Source organism: Mustela nivalis (genome assembly GCF_964662115.1).
Source record: "Mustela nivalis genome assembly, chromosome: 6".
In the NCBI taxonomy this organism is placed as follows: domain Eukaryota; kingdom Metazoa; phylum Chordata; class Mammalia; order Carnivora; family Mustelidae; genus Mustela; species Mustela nivalis.
Genome location: NC_139025.1, coordinates 67,429,423 through 67,447,887, shown reverse-complemented (window position 1 = coordinate 67,447,887; position 18,465 = coordinate 67,429,423). Strand labels below are relative to the sequence as shown.

Here is an 18,465-nt window from a genome sequence, read left to right as displayed (position 1 = left end):
GAGAATAAATAAAGGAAACCTCATTTAAAATAGAGTCAGGAAGCTCTGAAGAGGCTCACACATTAACACCCATTGTAAGAAGCACACCTTTCATTCCCCAACAGAAAGAATGAGGAAGGAAGAATTTTTCTTTGCCCAGCAACAGCCCAGTCAATGAGAAACCACCACACTCAGCCAATGAGAAGCTGTTACAGTTCCCTCCTACGTTCCTCCTTTTGCCTATAAAAGCAAGCCCTTCTCCTCTGATTCTCCTGATTTGCCTGTGGTTCGCCATGTTTGCTTGTCCTGAGGTGCAGCTCTCTGCAATTCCTAAATAAACTCTTTGCTCGTAAAATGGCTGGCTTTTTAAAGGTATCATGTTTTTCAATGGAAAACTTTGGGGATATGTATGTATGTGTGTGTGTATGTATGTGTGTGTGTGTATCCCCCAAATGATTCCATCTGAATGGAGAATGGAGTAAGCTAGCAAGACTTCTGACTGCAAAATAAGATGTCTTATACTTTTTTTGGGAAAAGATTCTCATCCTAGTGGTACTCAGAGGATAATTAAATTACAGGAGTTAGAGTAATGGACAATTTGGGGGTATAGAAATACATATAATATTCTCTTATTATACCATTACTTGGGTTATCTAAAATCTCCTCACTACTATGCCTACATTCCATCCTTAACATTTATTCAGAACAAAGTAAAATTGGGAGGAGATTAGGCAATCTTGGCTTATAATAATCTTTAAAATCTCTCTCTGATTTGAATCTAAATCTCTGAATTCAATCTTAACATAACACACTGTAAATCATGTCCAAAAATATCTTCTATAATTCTGGCAATTAATTAATTTCTTTCTTCTTTTACAATTTTTCTCACAAACCGAAGGATAGTGACTACTGAGGTGCTAAGTTCTGGGAACTTAACTCTCCCTCACTTTTGTGTTTTTTTGTCCCAAGTCTCTTCTTAGTCTATGGCATTCCTTAGATTGATTCTCACTTAGCTACAGACAATAATCAATCTCCTTTCTTTTGTTTACTTCTTCTCAAGCTTCATTTCCTGAGAAGAGCAGTCTAGAAAGCCAATAAGCCTGCTAGAAGAAAAAGAATACCCAAGGTATATTCTATCTTGAATGAGCAAGGTTTAACCCAACTGTGACTACTTTGGTTACATGGCAGTTGTGGAAGAACCACTCTGTTCTCTGAGAAGACTTGGTAAGAATTGTTCCTTCTACCTAAAATCTTCTATCCTTCATCCTCCTGGTGACACCTTTAATGTTCAACTCATAGCAGTTGTTTTCGCAGCCTCCCTCAGCCCTTTCCAAGACTCAGTTAATAACCAGTATCTCTTCTGTGTTGTCATTATTCTTTCTATACATATTAATATATTTCTGTACCCCCAACTAATTGTAAACATTTTATTGAAAGAACTATATGTTACTCAACTTTACTCAATACATGTTTGTGAAAGTGTGGGGAGGAGGAGGCACAGAAGAAGAAAGACATGAAGAAGGGAAATAAGGAAGGAAAAATAGAAGGAAGGGAAGAAGGCAAATATATTAGGATTTAGGCTGGAACACTTTGTATTATCTGTTTGCAGGACTTTGGCACATGTTTATATGTACTTTGTCTCTATAACAACAACTGATAAGTCTTCGAAGAATGTATGTTTCAAAAGGTCCACCTGTTCACACTGATTCTAATTCACTAATTAAGAATTATTAGAGTTCAAACAAAAAAATATGTAACTGGGGCGCCTGGGTGGCTCAGTGGGTTAAGCCGCTGTCTTCGGCTCAGGTCGTGATCTCAGGGTCCTGGGATCGAGTCCCGCATCGGGCTCTCTGCTCAGTGGGAAGCCTGCTTCCTTCTCTCTCACTGCCTGCCTCTCTGACTACTTGTGATCTCTCTCTGTCAAATAAAAAAAAAAAAAATGTAACTTTTTGTTGTTCTGTGTCCCTTATATCATGATGGGTAATGCCAGCACTGAAAAAATGTTAGGTAAATTTAAACAAAGTCCATTTCATTAAAAATTCACAACAACAAATTTAAAAAGCAAAAAATAGCTTAACACATTTGGTTGGAATAAAAATGATGCCTATGTATCTATATTGGAGATTTGCATGGAAAAGTTTACCCTCCCTATTTGGGTGGGAATAAAACACGTTGATCTAACAAAAATGATTGATCAAACAGTGGCTATAATGACTGAAGCATTAATTATGACGGTGGGAGGTGGAACGTCACAGGTAGTATGAATCCTTGTTCTTCCATCTGTCTACTCGTCTACCTATTTGTAGTAGACTGAATGCATTAATTGATTCTCTCCTCTTTAGGTGCCCTCATTTTGTTCCAACCTGAGTCTTCTTGAGCTTTTAAGTCAGACTTTTCTCTGTCCAGCTCATTAGGTTACTTTCCCAACCCGGTTATAGCCCAATATATAATCCAAAGAGAATGTTCTTCATCTAAAGCCTGAACACTAATACTTTTAATGTATTCTGAAGTGTCCCACATTTAAAACATTTGCAATCCTTCTAAAGCCTATGCAAATTTTTCTGCTAATAATTTACTTCTACTGTAAAATTTATATTCTACCTATCTTTTTATCAAGTATCAAGTACATCATTCACATATTTACTTTTCTCCAAACTAGAATGTGTTTTAATCTGTTCCTACATATTATGTGATAATTGCACAGAATGCAGCACCAGATAGTGGAACGAAATGGAGAAAGCCGTCATCTATCCAGTTTATTTGATTGCTCAAGCATGCTGGTCTGTATAACTCAATCTCCATAGTTTTATTTTTTACACTTGATTTATATAGTTCAATTATCTGCTAATTGTTAAGCAAATAATCATCCTTTATTTTAAAGCAACAAAGGTCTTGAAAGCACTAGGTTTATTTTTATGAGGATAAATTGTTATAGTTTACAGTGACAAAATTGTTTAAGGTGTCATTGAAAGAATCAATGCCCTGGAGAAGCTAATAACAATTTAGTGTTTCAAATGGATGTGGTAATATTAATTCTACTTTCCTAAGATAATTTTATAGTTGTGTGTTTTTTTTTTAAGATTTTTATTTATTTATTTGACAGACAGAGATCACAAGTAGGCAGAGAGGCAGGCAGAGAGAGAGAGAGGAGGAAGCAGGCTCCCGGCTGAGCAGAGAGCCCGATGTGGGCCTCGATCCCAGGACCCTGAGATCATGACCTGAGCCGAAGGCAGAGGCTTTAACCCACTGAGCCACCCAAGTGCCCTATAGTTGTGTTTAATAATATGAAAATATCTCAGTTGCCAATGGGCAGCTATGTCTCTTTAACCCTACTTCTGACATTATCAACATAAGCACAGGTCTTCACCAGGCCTTAACAGTTTGTTATATGAGCCAATTTATACATAGGCTGATTGCTTTAATTAATGAAAACAGAATGAGTAGAAAACGTTAATATTGAGTCCCAAGGAACAGCAATGTTTCAAAGCATGTACTAGATTCTGAGAGAAAGGAAAAGTGACTTAAGTTCTAGTTTTGGAAATTTATCTGGTTACACTTAAAAAAAACTTTCATTTTTGGACAAGATACTTTTCACATCTACAGCTTCCTAAGCTGAGCTGTAATTGTGTTGTGCTATAAAATCTTTAAACTTCCTTCTGGTTCTAAAATTATTGGTTATATTATATTGTATTGTATCATATTACATCATAGATACTGTATTGACAATCCTCTAATTCAGGAAATAATGGGGTTGTCTAGAACTGTAAATGATTATACTTAAGCACACTTTGAAATCTAATGTGAGACCATCAATAACAAACATGAAATTAACAATATTTTAAATAGTTGTATTTCCAACACTTTTTCATAATTATCTGATCTGAGCCTCTTAAAATACCTATCAAATACATTTCGCTATTACCCACGTTTTGTAGATAAGGAAACTGAAGCACTGAGAGATTAGGTAATTCTCCCGTTGGAATAGTGAGGAGCCATAATTCCTACTTTGAATTCTACTTCAAAGTCTAGACTGCTTCTTGGACATTTGGTTTGAGACAGTTGGTCCCTGCAGCCCACTGTTTTGAAATCTACCATCCAGGTTGTCATCATTAAAAAGGATGGTAGAGCCATCTTTTCTACAGGGAGAACCATTTCTAGCAACCTTTCCTAGCTGCATGGTACTAAAATACCTCTATTCATGAATCCAAACAGGCCAGACCACAGAGCAGCAGTTCCTTCCCAGATTTCTGAAGTGACAAGTCTTCAGACTAGCAAATGCAGAATCTAAGTTCAGTGCTCCATCATGCAGGAAAGACTTCAGAGCCTCTGGATGGCTTTTCAAGTTTACATTCTCTTTTAGAGTTTTTTATTTAAAAGCCTAAAATTATGGGTAACTTTTACTTTCAAATACCTTCAAAAGCCTTCATTCTTTGATTGCCCTGGATTAGTGCACAGCTAGTATTTTTACCTCCTTCGAATTAATACTCTGTCTCCTACCTATTTTCTTTCCTGGATTATGGGTTGGGATTAAGTTACGCGAATTTATAAATTACAATTGGGACGCATACAGAGTTAAATGAAGAAAACACAAAATTTCTCATTTTTGCAGTGTTTTCTGTTTAACAAATTGAGTACTGTATATTGATGATCTAAATATACATGTAATTACTGCTTTAATTATACATGTGATTGCTGCTTAACTTTATTATACATTGTTACCATGGAACTGAAAGATTTTAATTTTAAAAGAATGTTTTATATTAATTTCCCCTCATTTTATGAATTTCTTTTTTAGCAGCGTGCTTAAGGGAAAAAATGCCACATCTATTGTGGCATTTATATAGTTGTATACGCCATGATCACTTAGATTCTATTTAATGTTCTTGCAATATTGAAGGAAGTTTTCAGCTGTGTAAAGAATTGTAATTTCCAAATGAGATTTAATATTCACCTTTCCTTTTTAAGTGTAAACATTGAGAGATGGCTCTGCAGGGACATATTTTTTTTCCTATACCATATTGAAAAGGTCTGGTGTTCAGAAATGCATTCATGCTCAGGTGAATTTATATATGACACATAATTAGCTATATTTTCCAACAAGACAGCATTATTTTTGAAGGATGATTTGCCATTGGACATATTTCTTACTCTCTCATTTTTAGAAAGTTCACTTAGAAGTAGAAATTTCCCCCGCCCATACGCTTTTCCCACTGTATAAAAACCAAATGCCTTGTAGAACTTGATCTATTAATGGATCTACACATATAAATTATCTTTTGAAGTAACTACCATTATCTTTTTTCTTTAAAAATAGCTAGTTTTTCTCCCTCAATAATAGAGACTAAATTACTGGCCAAAATTTCAAGGTCAAGAGCAAGCAGAGAGCCCAGAGAGCTGGTATGATCTTGTAGAAGTGTGACACCGACACTAGTGGGTGATAGGCCCAATGCAGTCCCCACATTTGCCTCTGCCCCATGGCTTAATTCCTTCAGATGAGTTCCTTTCTCTATTTTATTTCATGTGTGTGGTGCAAACATAAGGCTGCAATTGGATACTGTTACCTTGTCTGCCATTCACAGGAGGGAGACCTCCCTCTTCAACTGTAATGGAAAGACTGAGCTCTGTAATCACTGTTTCTTTTATCCTTATTCTATAAAATTCACATTTTCTCCTCCATTCCTGACTGTTGGCACCTTACTCTCTCTAGGAATACAGTGCTGTCCTTCCTGTTTCTGCCTTTGGCTGCTTTCCCAATAGGAGAAGACAGAATTAGCACATACTCCCTGAGGAGGATGCGAGGGGACTCAGCAGGGTGCTTCCTTAGTCCCTTCAACCGCTGGCAGGGGAGTATTCACAAAGGCACCCCCTGGAACTAGCTAACATTGTATTTTGGGATGAGTAGTACCAGTGCCTCTGTATTCATGTATAGCCAGCTAAGGGAAATAATACACAAATATTAATTATTTAGAGATAATAATATGTGTACAGCTCTTGATCTGTGTGTACAACTCCCATTGATATTCCATTAAGAAAACAAAAACACATTCACAGTCAGTGTTTGCCCAACTTATTTTTAAAGAAGTGTGGGTGTCTACTAAAGGGTAAGGTATAAAGAATCGCTGCTTAATAAAAACACATGCCTGTGTATAATTTTAATAGTCAAAGTTAGACTATAGCCTTAAGTCTTTTGCATGCTATTAGAGAGAAATAATGCTAACCTACTATTTTTTCTATGTAAGCAAAATCTTCAAATTAAATGAATGGATCTGATCAGGTTTTGCTTATACATTCTAGATCTGCAGAACAATCAAGAGATAAGAAAGCGAGTTATAAAGTAATTACCCATAAAAATGGAGGTCAAGTCATATGAAGAAGTTTTAATATACTTTTTCCAAGGGTATGAGATGGCTGGGATTTCTAAGCAGCATAGATCATTTTTCATCTCTCCCACCTTTACTTCATGGGGATAGTGAAGGGGACTTCTAAATATAGTGGTGGCCTATGATTTGCCTTCTCCAGACTCTCCCGCTAGATAGATTTGTAATAGTTCCATTTAACGTCTCTGCTCCAGTAAAATTCCATGTTGATATACCTCTCTGGATAGAAGAATGGGGCCTGGTGGTAGCAGCACACATTCTAAGGGCTAGAAATCACTGAGCTCTAATCTCAACATGAGGTTCCTGAGGGACTTATGTAGGTTATCTCCTTATCCCTTATGCCCCAAATCTATGAAGAGATAACAATGCAAAGAAGGAATGAGCAATAATTAATGTTGGTAAAGTGCTACAGTAATTCTAAATATTATTGTCATTACTTCAATACAGTTGTATCCTTTGAGCAACCTCCCATGAATTCAAACTTGTTAGTTGATTAAACTGTAAGTACACATGGTATGTATTTTCTGGAAACATGCCAATAGTCTTATGAACTTATAAACAAATTATATTTCAAAAATTTATTGGAAGGTTATTAATGTTTAATTTGGGACATATTTTCCTGTAGCAAGTATCAATAGTAATCTATGCAAGCCTATAATGTTCTGCCCCTCTCGTGATATGCATTTGCAGTAAAATAGTGAAAAATGGCATTGGTTTTACCATGAAGAAGAGATGATAGATTATCTTTACATTTTTATATTTAATATGAGATAATGAGAAAATAGCAAAACAAATGAAGATTTTCAAGAGGGTACCTGGTAACACTGGTTTAGAAATCATTAATTCAACATTTATTCCTTCATTTATTATTTAAGAAATAAAACTTGAGTACATCTCTGTCTCAAACATTATTCTAGGTGCTGGGGTCATGGTGAATAGCAACAATAACAAAACACTATTCTCATAGTGGAGGGAAGATAATAAGCAAATACACACACACACACACACACACACACACACACACACACACACACATACACATAATTTTGGATGGATGTAGGTTCCAAAAAATAATGAAGCAGAGTAAAGTTTGGGTGACTGAGAATAGGGGGTGCTAGGTTTCCATGGGGTACTCACAGAAGACATGCAATTAGATGATATTTAATCATAAACCTGAATGAAACTGGAAAGCCTGCATGTGAATATCTGAAGGTAGAACATTCCAGGCAGAGAAAAGATCAAGTACAAATGCCCTGAGATCAAAGTGTGCTTCTCATACTTAAGGAACTGCAAAGAGGCTGATGGGGCTGGAACATAACTAATGAAGGGTCTGTGCTGTTAAATAATGTTGAAGAGGTTATAAAGGCTCAGGCCATGCAGGGCCTTTAGATTACGGTAAACTCTTCATTTTTCATGCTATGTAAAATGGCACACAAATGGGAAATTTGGACACTGGGATTATCTCCGTGTTTATTTATTTTTTTAAATTCTAACAGTTCTCAGGAGAATCGATTGTAAAAGAGTATGATCAGATGAATAATGTTCCTCCCAAAAGATGTATGTCCATGTTCTAATATCCAGAACCTGTGAATGTTACTTTATATGGCAAAAGGGACTTTGCAGATGTGATAAAACTAGAGATTTTGAGATGGGGAGATTATCCTGGATTATCAGGCAGATCAAGATAATCACAACAGTGTTTATAAAAGGGAGTCAGGACATCTGAGTTTTGAGTAGTAACTAATGCGTACCTAGAAACAAGAAGCTGGGGTGATACAAAGAAGGGGTTGTGAGGCAAGGAATGAAGGTGGCCTCTAGAAGCCATAACAAGCAAGGATATGGATTCTTCTTTCAGATCCTCTGGAAGGAATCAGCCCTGCCAACATCTTAACTTTAGCCCAGTTAAAACTAATTTTGGATTTAGGGTCTCTGAAATGGTAAGAGAATAAATTTATATTGCATTAAACCACTAAGTTTGTGGTCATTTGTTAACGTGGTCACAGGAAATGAATACGGGGAGCAAAGACACAACCTGGCCAGCTAGCTAAGAGGCTGGAGTCTGGGGAGCGAAATGGCTTGCATTAAAGTGACATGGGGGAGGTGGTGAGAAGAGGTAAGATTTGTTTTGAAGACTTGCTGATAGAATTTGATAAAGAACTGGATGATGAGTATGCACAAAAGACAGGAATCAGGGATGACTTAAATGGGCTGGGCCTGAGCAACTGGTGGAGGAAACTTCTATTTGCTGAGATAGCAAAGACTGGGGCAAAGTGTGGGTAGAGGGGTGGTCCCCGGCAAACATTTTTTGTGTGTGCCTACTAAAACGCAGGCATTGTTCAAGGGAGGCAGAGGTAAAGCTAGCCATGCCTTCACAAAATTTGTAACCAAGTATACTGTTTCTTAAGTGTGCCCTCTGGAACACCTACGTCTCAATCATCAGGGTGGAGGGCAATGATTAATAATGCAAAATTTTTAGACCTTAACCACAGAGAATACATTAGAATCACTTGGGCTAGGGCCCAATGATATGCTTTCTAATAAGCTCCTCAGAGCTTCTCATGTTCACTGAGGTTTGTGGAATACTGATCTAGTGGCTCTTTATTATTTTAATTTTATTTCAGAACATTTGGTTTTCTTTTATTAGGATGCACACATATCATTAACAGTTGTATTGCAAAGTTGTTATTTAGCTCACAAATGCAACAGAGTTTTTGTTTTGTCTGTTGCGTGTTGGCAAAATGGAAGAACCAAGGGAAATTAAATGATAAACAACTACCTGCTTAAATGATTTTGCTCACGGTCGAATTAGCAGAAATGTGAACAAGGTAGCAGATGCATGATTACCTTGGAAGAAAGTGATGGGGAAGCTGCGGGAGATTAGAGCAGAGAAGAACTGTTTTCATATGGGGTGTAAAAGGGAGAATAATAATGTGTGGTTATGGGATATATGAAATCTAAATATATATAAATCTGAGGGTTTTTTTTTTCTTTATTCAGCTCTAATATGCTTTAAGTCAATTACTGAACTGTGTTCTGGAAAACGCCCCTTCATGTATTTTATCCCCACACTAACAACTGAGAAGCAGGTAGTGGCAGTGGGGACAAGAGTTGATGGGAATGGATGATGAGATCATAGGATTACTTGTTATCCCTGTTTTACAGATGGTATGGTAAAGCTACAGAGAGAGAATGCAATATATTTATAACACTGTCATCATTAAAAAAGATTAACCCAATATTCTGGTTTAGTAAAATGTACACAAGTCCTACCTTTCTTAAAATGACATATTATTGCCTATCATGCTGCTCTAGATTGAGAGCATCTTAATATTTTTCTGTGTTTTTTTTTCCTCTTCATATCATTTTCTCCAGTCACTAATCACTCCTCCTTGTCACTCCAATGCCATTTTCTCATTTCTATTTATTTTTTAAGATTTTATTTATTTATTTCAGAAAGAGAGAGAGAGTGAGCCCAAGTGGGGGCAAAGAAGGGCAGAGGGAGAGGGAGAAGCAGGCTCTCCGCTGAGCAGGGAGCCTGGGACAGGACTCGATCCCAGGACCCAGGGATCATCACTTTAGCCGAAGGCAGATGCTGAACTGACTGAGCCATCCAGAAGCCCTTGTAGATTCTATTTTTTAGCATGTGATACAGTCACCCATTTGCAGGTATGTTTTCAAACAGGGCCTCTCACAGTCCTGCCACAATTTGACGGTTATTCTGTTTAACCTGTACCATTGCCTTGTATGCATACTATTCCCACAGCATAGGAACTGAAAACCTTCTGTAGTGTTTCCGAAATAAAATGTACTGTTTAATCTATATCTTCACAACTCTGATACTGAAAGTGTAATCAACCTCAAAGCAGGGTTATTTTTTGCAATTATAGCTTTAAATTTATAATTGTATATTCATTGCAAAACTCTTTATAGCTATAAAGATATCACAAGGAAAGAGGGAGGGAATTGATATTACCTAAAATAGTTTGTATTAAGATACAGGTTTGGCTGCTGTAAAAGATGATTCCAAAAAATATTGGCTTAAGGAAAAAGTGTTGCACGGGAGAAATGAAGTCACCCCGTCCAGATCCATTCCCCAGTATAATCCCCCTTAAAAGAAATTTTTATTTTTTAATCCATGACCTCTACATCAACACCAGGGCAGCACACTGGCCTGTTAACCCCCCACCCTCCAACCCCCAATATATAGCCTAGGTAACTAGTCAGGAAGGGTATAACTATTTGATGGTACCAGGGATTCTTGCTACTTCTGTCTTGTTCCACTACTGCTAGAGTCTGCTCTCAGACATTTGACCAAAATGGCTTCCCAAGGTATTTGTAGGTCAGTATGACGCAAAGAAGAGAGAAGAAGAATACACAGTACTTCCCTCTGGGAGCATATTCCAGAAGCTGCACTTATCAGTTCCATCATATTTCCCAAATAAGAGCCAACTACTCCCATGGGATACCAGAATGCCGAAGGGGCTACACAACGAATTCTTTAGATAGATTAACCATGCTCAGGTAAAACTTCTGTAACTATAGAAAAAGAGATGAGGGGAACCTGGGTGGCTCAGTGGGTTAAAGCCTCTGCCTTCAGCTCAGGTCATGAGCCCAGAGTCCTGGGATCGAGCCCCACATCGGACTCTCTGCTCAGCAGGGAGCCTGCTTCCCTTCCTCCCTCTCTGCCTGCCTCTGCCTACTTGTGATCTTGCTCTCTGTCAAAAAAAAAAAAAAAAAAAAAAAAAAGAGAGAGAGAGAGATGAGATATTGGTAGAATTACTGTTAGTTGCGGGCACAGAGGAAATGATGAACAATTTTGCATCAAGTACTATAAATTTTTCTTGCCTTTGCATTTCATTCTTTCCCCTACCTATGCTGTCCCTTATTCATAATTTCATTTGTCAAAATTTGACTGAATCATTAAGGCCCAGCTTTCATCTTCTTTCTGCAGCCATTATGTAGTAGAGACAGTAATATTTACCAAACATGAAATCTATTTGTCTGTACTTCCCAGCCATCATCTTGCAGTAGTTTGGGCCTAGTGGTGGTTGGAGGCTGTTGGGAAGACTGACTGACATGTCCTGATCGATGGGCTATAAACCGAAGTAATATGGTCCTCCTGCCCTATTATTCCCCTGTTAAGGTCAACTTTGAGCTTTGTGTTCCAGATAAGGAGGCTACAAGAGGGTGGACTTGTTCAGTCTGGCTTCCTGAATGGCAACGCAACTTGGATTTGATGTTGTTTATTATCTCAGTAGAGCCAAGTCATTCCTTGGTCCTTCTAGTTGGATTTGGTTGCTCTCCCCTTTCTGTTATATACACACTTATCTGTATATATATGGACTTTTTGCACTTAACAACACTATACTTCTTGTCTGAGTGTTTCTGGTTTCCTGGGAAAATTGGTGGGTTCCAGTTATGTCTGGTATACAGTATAACTCAATAAAGGATGACTGTTTATATACTTTTTTAAAAAACTGAAAGTGGAAGCAAAAAGCATAAGGGGCTATCAGAGAAAATGTGACTTCAATTGAAAACAGGAGAATTTTATGGAGAAAAGGTGTGGGATGATGTAGTAATTTAGATACCTTTACTTAACTAGAAGATAACATTCTTATTTATTGGCCTCTGCCTATCTTTTTAACAACTTACAGACAAGATTATCTTTCTACTTTTTCTGATAGATAAAATATCTACCTTTTAGTATAGCATTTTTTTAAAAATACATTTCAAAATTGCTTTTGTGTTGAAGGATTACAGTAAATTTTATCCACATGTTTTAGTGCTACAAGGATTTACATATTCTAAAATTATAGAACTATTCTTTCTAATAAAATCAGAGCACATGGTACAATATTGCAAACAAAAATACTGTGCTTTGTATACTATCTTGCTTACTATTCACCATGATTTAGGGGTTATCATCATCCTCAATTCATAAATCAGAAACACGAGTGGATTTTAATGCTGTGGACTAAATTTCACTATTACTATGGAACCATTCAATAATTTGTGAAATTACTTCATGCAATCATACAAAAACTTAAAATAACATAAATTACAACATTTGAGGTATTCTTTTAAATTTCTCCTGACTATTGAATATATTTCAATCATTCATTTACTTTTTTTAATCAATAATAAAAATTAAATTTCTCTACTTTGATTTATCATTTGGACTTGAAATCTGAATGACTTTGTATGAAAAGATCAACAGATAAAACGAAAAGTGCAGAACCAGTGTCTGAAGCGTTATGCTTAAATCGTTTATCACACTGAAGTAGTTACCTGAGGATAGCTTGGAGCGGGGGAGAAGTGACCCAAGAAGTTAAAATGATCTTTCTCACAGACATTTAAAAGAGCAAAGACTTATAGATTAGATCAAAACTCATCTGAGTTTATCCACTTCCTACATGCAAGTGGATTTTAGAACTTCTATTTACTAAGATGATATAGTAGGAAACCCACAGTTTAAGTTAATGTTTTATCAGCAACAACACAGTTGTTTAAGGCTAAAATTAAAGAAAAGAATTTGGAGCTGCTTTTCAAGTCAGAGTCGAAAAAATATTTTAAGAAACCGAGATGTAATTATTTAAACATAAGCCTGGAGAAAAAAGAGAGAGAGAGAGAGAAAGAGAGAGAGAGAAAGAGAGAAATCAGTCACTTCATTTGGTTTCTTTTTCAAATGATATTAGAATTGGCTTTCATCATTATATCTATCCTTTTTATTCCATGAATGTATTACAGGGCATTGAAAAATTATTGTATGTAGCATATCTTCAGAGAGAAAAAAGGGAGAATGTTCCACTTAGTATAAGATTTATGCTTGCTGAAGGCACCAAGAATTGCTGTGCATATTTTAGAGAAGAATTTGGATCCCCGCCACAAAAGTTCAAGTAACCACTTAGAATTTCTCATTGAAAACTACTGTATGCAAACACATGAACTGTAGATTGATTTTTACTTAATTACCAGACCACCAACTTTGCCAGTGCCATTAGCTGCAATACAATCTGGGACAATGTGAGAAACCATTATTTTTCCTTCTGATCTCTCTGGTATGTTTCAGACCATCTATGGAAGCCCAAAAGTAGTACATATAATTTCACAGTTATGTGTCAGGTTGATGGAAAAAGTGGGCATGCTACAATGCTTTCAGAGTTACAATTCAAGTGAGAAACCCAACTGCATATTAAATTCATGGATGAACAATGGAAACTTGAAAGCCATAATTTGAAGTTTTATTTCTGTAGGTATTGGCATATATGACATCAAATTATTAAATCTAGCACAACGTAAAAGTGAACACGAGAGATTTACATAGGGATGAGAGTACTATGAAGTTTGAGAATGTGCAAAAGCTATAGAATTCTTTCATAATAGCAAATTTTATGAAACATAAACTGAATAACAGTTTTCAAATACAACTCCCACCTAATTTCTATGGTACTTACATATGTGTAAGAAAGTACTAAAATGCAAAAACAATGTAAAGCAGCATACTTGACACTTGATAGCTTTGGTTACTTATGCATATGGATAGCTAATAATCCCACACAAAAAAATGTCTTTAGCATACAAGACTTTCTGGATAAAGGGGGTGGTGGTGGATTCTTATAAGTAATACTCTACCCAGAAGCTGATTTCTTTATGCTTTAAAAAAAGGGAAGTTTATAAATCAATTCCCTTATAACATCAACAGTGAAGAAAGTATGTCATTGAAATAAAATACTTATGTACTTTCATAAGATGGCATGGCAGGCATATTTGCAATAACAAATAAAAAAAAAATCTACTCAAGAAATATAGTTGACAAAGACTTGAAAGCATAGACCATGGGTCAGGAGACTTAATATTGTTAAGATGGTGATATTTCCCAAACTGATCCACAGGTTCATTGCAATCCCTGTCAAAATCCCAGCTGACTTCTTTGTAAAAGCTGACAAGTTGACTCTAAAATTCACATGGACTTGCAAGAAATTCAGACTAGCCAAAACAATCCAGGAAGAGAACAATGTATGTGGACTCATGTTTCCCAGTTTCGAACTTTACCACAAAGAGGTTGTAACGAAGACAGGGTAGTGCTGGCACAAGGACAGATATATAAATCAACAGAATAAAACTGAGGGTTTAGAAATAAACCCATGTATCCGTCATCAACTGAATTTTGACAAGGGTAACAAGACCATTCAATGGAAAATCGTTTTTTTCACAAATGGTGCTGGGAGAACCGTACTATCTACATACAGAAAAATGAATTTGGATCCTTGCCTCACACCATATTTAAAAAATTACTAAAGTGAATTAAAAAAAACCTACATGTAGGAGCCAAAACTAAAAAACTTTTAGAATACATAGGGGTAAATCTTCAATACCTTGGATTTGGCAAAGGATTCTTAGATAACACACCAAAAGCATTAATAACAACAACAACAAAAAGTAAGTTGAACTTAATCAAAATTAAAATCTTCTGTGATGATTTAAAGAACACAGCTAAGAAAGCAAAAAGATATCCTACAGCACGGGGGAAATATTTGAAAAATATATCTGATAAAGACTTTTTCTAGAATATATAAAGAACTTTACAATTCAATAATAAAAAGACAAAAAGCCCAATTAAAAAATGGGCAGAAGATCTCACTAGATACTTCTTTAAGGAGAAACTAAAAATGGCCAGTAAGTACTTGAAAAAGTTCTCAGCTTCATTAGCAAGCAAAGGAACGCAAATCAAAACCACAATGAGAAACCATTTCACAAGTACCAGGATAGCTATAATCAAAGTCAGAAAAGTACTGGTGAGAATATGGAAAAATTGGAGCCCTCATGCTCTCCTGATAGGACTGTAAAATGGTGCAGCTGCTTTGGGGAACAGTCTGGCAGTCCTCAAACAATTAAACACAGAGTTAGTATATGACTCGGCGATTCTACTCCTAGATATAAACCCAGGAGAAATGGAAATATATAGCCACACTAGAACTTGCATACAAATGTTTATAGCAGCATCATTCATAGTAGCCAACAGGTAGATACACCCAAATGTCCAACAGCTGAATACATAAAGAAAATGTGATAGATATATACAATAAAATAGTTTTTACCCATAGAAAGAAATGAAGTACTGATACATGTGCCAACTTGGGTGAACCTTGAAAACATTACCCTAAGTAAAAGATGCCAGTTACAAAAGTCTATATATTATATAAGTCCATTTACATAAAAGTCCAGAGTAAGAAAATTTATAGGGACAGAAAATAGATTAGTGGTTGCTTGGGGCTGTGGCTGGGGGCAAAAGAGAAAGGGATGGAGAAGTGGTGATAGCTAAAGTGTACAGGGTTTACTTACAGGTGATGAAAATGTTCTAAAGTTGACTGGAGTGATAGTTACACATATTTCTGAGGATACGAAAATCCCCTGATTTGTGTACTTTAAATGGGATAATAATAGAAGTGAATTATATCTCAATAAAGCTATTTTTCTAAACCAAGGAAACATTGGTAGGTTTGTTAATTCATGCTGTACATTTAACTCTAAGGCTAAATAGCAACTATGCAAGAGATGAATAATATGAATTCTGGGGAGAAAAAGGCCTAAGGTGATATGTCAAATTCTACAGAACTGAATATTCAGTTCTTAGAGATGAGCAAGAATACAAAATATTCCTTTTTTTATAATAAAGCAAATTATTTGCCAATATTAAATAAATGTGGTAGGAAGAATAGAAGCCAAAGATTCGATTTCTACTGAGAAAAGTAGTTCTAAACTGGAGACTATTGTAAACCCTTATTTACTTACATTGAAATTCAAAAGAGCTATCAGAGATGACCTCTGAAAGAGTTCTTTCAGAAAAATTTTCCTAGACAAGTAACACAAAGAGAAAAAAAAGAGAGACTGAACAATGGACTAATGACAGAAGAGAAAGAAAAGGTGGCAGAGATATATGTGCCATTTAACTGCTGAGATGTTATATTCAAGAGGGTCTGGTTGACTGTTCTAGACAAAGTAGACCAGAAGATCAAGAATATTACTGTAACTGAGGAACAGAAATGCAAAAATTAAAGCATTCCAAGTCATATATAACCTTGAAAACAGATGTGGTCAACATTATCAACTTCAAGGCAGTAAAAGTTACTTGTTGCCTAAAAATTCTGTTATTTGGTCAAAGGCACACAGAGGAAGGACTGAGGCATTTCCAGGAAGGGCCTTGGGTGTTTTAGTGGACATTCTTGTCCTATTCAGAAAATATGGCTTCATCAGTAGGATGTAGGTGAGCTTATATTTATTTATTTATTTACAAGATTTTATTTATTTATTTGACAGAGAGAGAGAGAGCAGAGCAGAGAGCTCTGCAGGCAGAGCAGCAGGCAGAGAGCGAGAGGGGGAAGCAGGCTCCCTGCCGAGCAGAGCACCCCATGCTGGGCTCCATCCTAGGACCCTGAGACCATGACCTGAGCCAAAGGCAGAGGCTTAACCCACTGAACCACCCAGGTACCCCGAGCCTATATTTAAAAGAGTGCACTTCTCAGAAGTAGGATTTAAAGCTCTTTATGAATAAACTGAGAAACGTGAAATGTTGTATGTCAGGTAATAATCCAAATTTACATTGGAAAGCAGTTTTACCAGAGTGATACAAATAATGGAAGCACAAAAGCAGTTTATAGTTTTCATTATAGAACCAATGTCAAAATGAATATATAATAAAACAGAATTTGGTGGAAGTTATATTAGAGTAAACCGAGGTAAAAAGACTATGAAATGTAGTATAAAGATAAGGACCAATGTAGGAAGGAAAGCCAATACAAGACTTCAGAAATATTGCCCCACTACAACTTATGTGTATAGATTTTTAAAAGAATTTAGCTCTAATTTAATTCTAATTTACACTGAGGCTGGGGAGATGCTCAGCAATCATAAATTGAATAAATGGATTTCAATTAATACCCTAGAAACATATCAGAATTCCTTCCTCCCACAGTATTCCTCATTCCTCTTCTTCCCTCTCTCCATCGGTGTGTAGCGTGTAATAGGAGGTGTGCTTGCTTTCTATCAGACAGGCCTGGATTTAAATTTCAACAATCTGACTTAGTAGCTCTGTGATCTTAATGCTATCAGTAAGGAATTATTTTAGCATGGTTTTTTGCTTACCTTCTCTCTGTTGTAAATATAGCAGAGGTAGAGACATGGTGAGGATCAAAGGCAAAAAGACATGGGAAAGATGATAGGTTGGATGGAGTTAATGGGAGTAGGAAAATACAACTATAGGTTAACTAAGAGTTCTGATGCTTGTGGGGGCCCAGCTAATTCAATCTTCTGTGGTGGTTTATGCCGACTATTTGCCGATGACTCATTTCACTGGTAAATTCAGGCCTTTCTTTCTTTCCCTCTGCATAGGAGCTCCCTGGTCTTTGTTGGAATGTTCTTTCTTTCTTTCACCCAGACTCTTCTAGCTCACCTGGTAAGTAATGCAATATGCTAGGCCACTGTGTTAATGATGAAAAAGCAGAAGAGTATCCCCTCTCCATTACTGTTTTGTGAGCATGCCCTCAAAGTGGACATCTTGACAATACATATGCCTTTGCTCTCTGTCTTTGGAACTGATTCCACAACTTCAGAGTGGGTGGTAGCAGGATGGTGGGGGCACAGGACAGCTATTTAGTCGCTGATGGGGTCTGTGTTGGTGTCTATTGCATTATCACACCTTTGGGGAATACACTACTCTGATTCTTTCCAAAATACAACACAGATGATCCTTCTACTACAGAATAACCAGAAATACACAAATGACAAACTTCTTGATTTGACTTATGAAAATTTCTGTTCACTTCTCTTCAGGTCGGAGACCACATGAAAATGGGAAGCACTGAAACCCACTTAGAATATGAACAGACACCTGTGAAAGACCTGTAAATTATTTCTCCAATTTCTCTAATCAAAACCTTTTTTGGTAAGAGCTATTGATAGTCAAGTAGCCTTTTAAATGATATTACTAAAATCAAGAAAGGTGACTTGGAAAGCCTGTATTATAACATTATCGAGGTGATTAATATTATTATGTACCTGCCCTATCAAAATTCACTTCTGCAACAAATGGCTATTTGTGTAATATCTCTTC

The 18,465-nt window shown here is 36.5% G+C and overlaps 1 long non-coding RNA gene across 1 annotated transcript in view; it reads left to right on the top strand.

Annotated features, from left to right (window-relative positions):
• LOC309866590 overlaps positions 1-18,260 on the top strand; it is a 185,623-nt gene extending 167,363 nt beyond the window's left edge. Inside the window, exons 3-4 of the long non-coding RNA XR_014312749.1 lie at positions 17,745-17,808; positions 18,186-18,260. This is a non-coding gene — a long non-coding RNA (uncharacterized lncRNA). The remainder of the gene's footprint in view (positions 1-17,744; positions 17,809-18,185) is intronic.
• Positions 18,261-18,465: the final 205 nt, after the last annotated feature.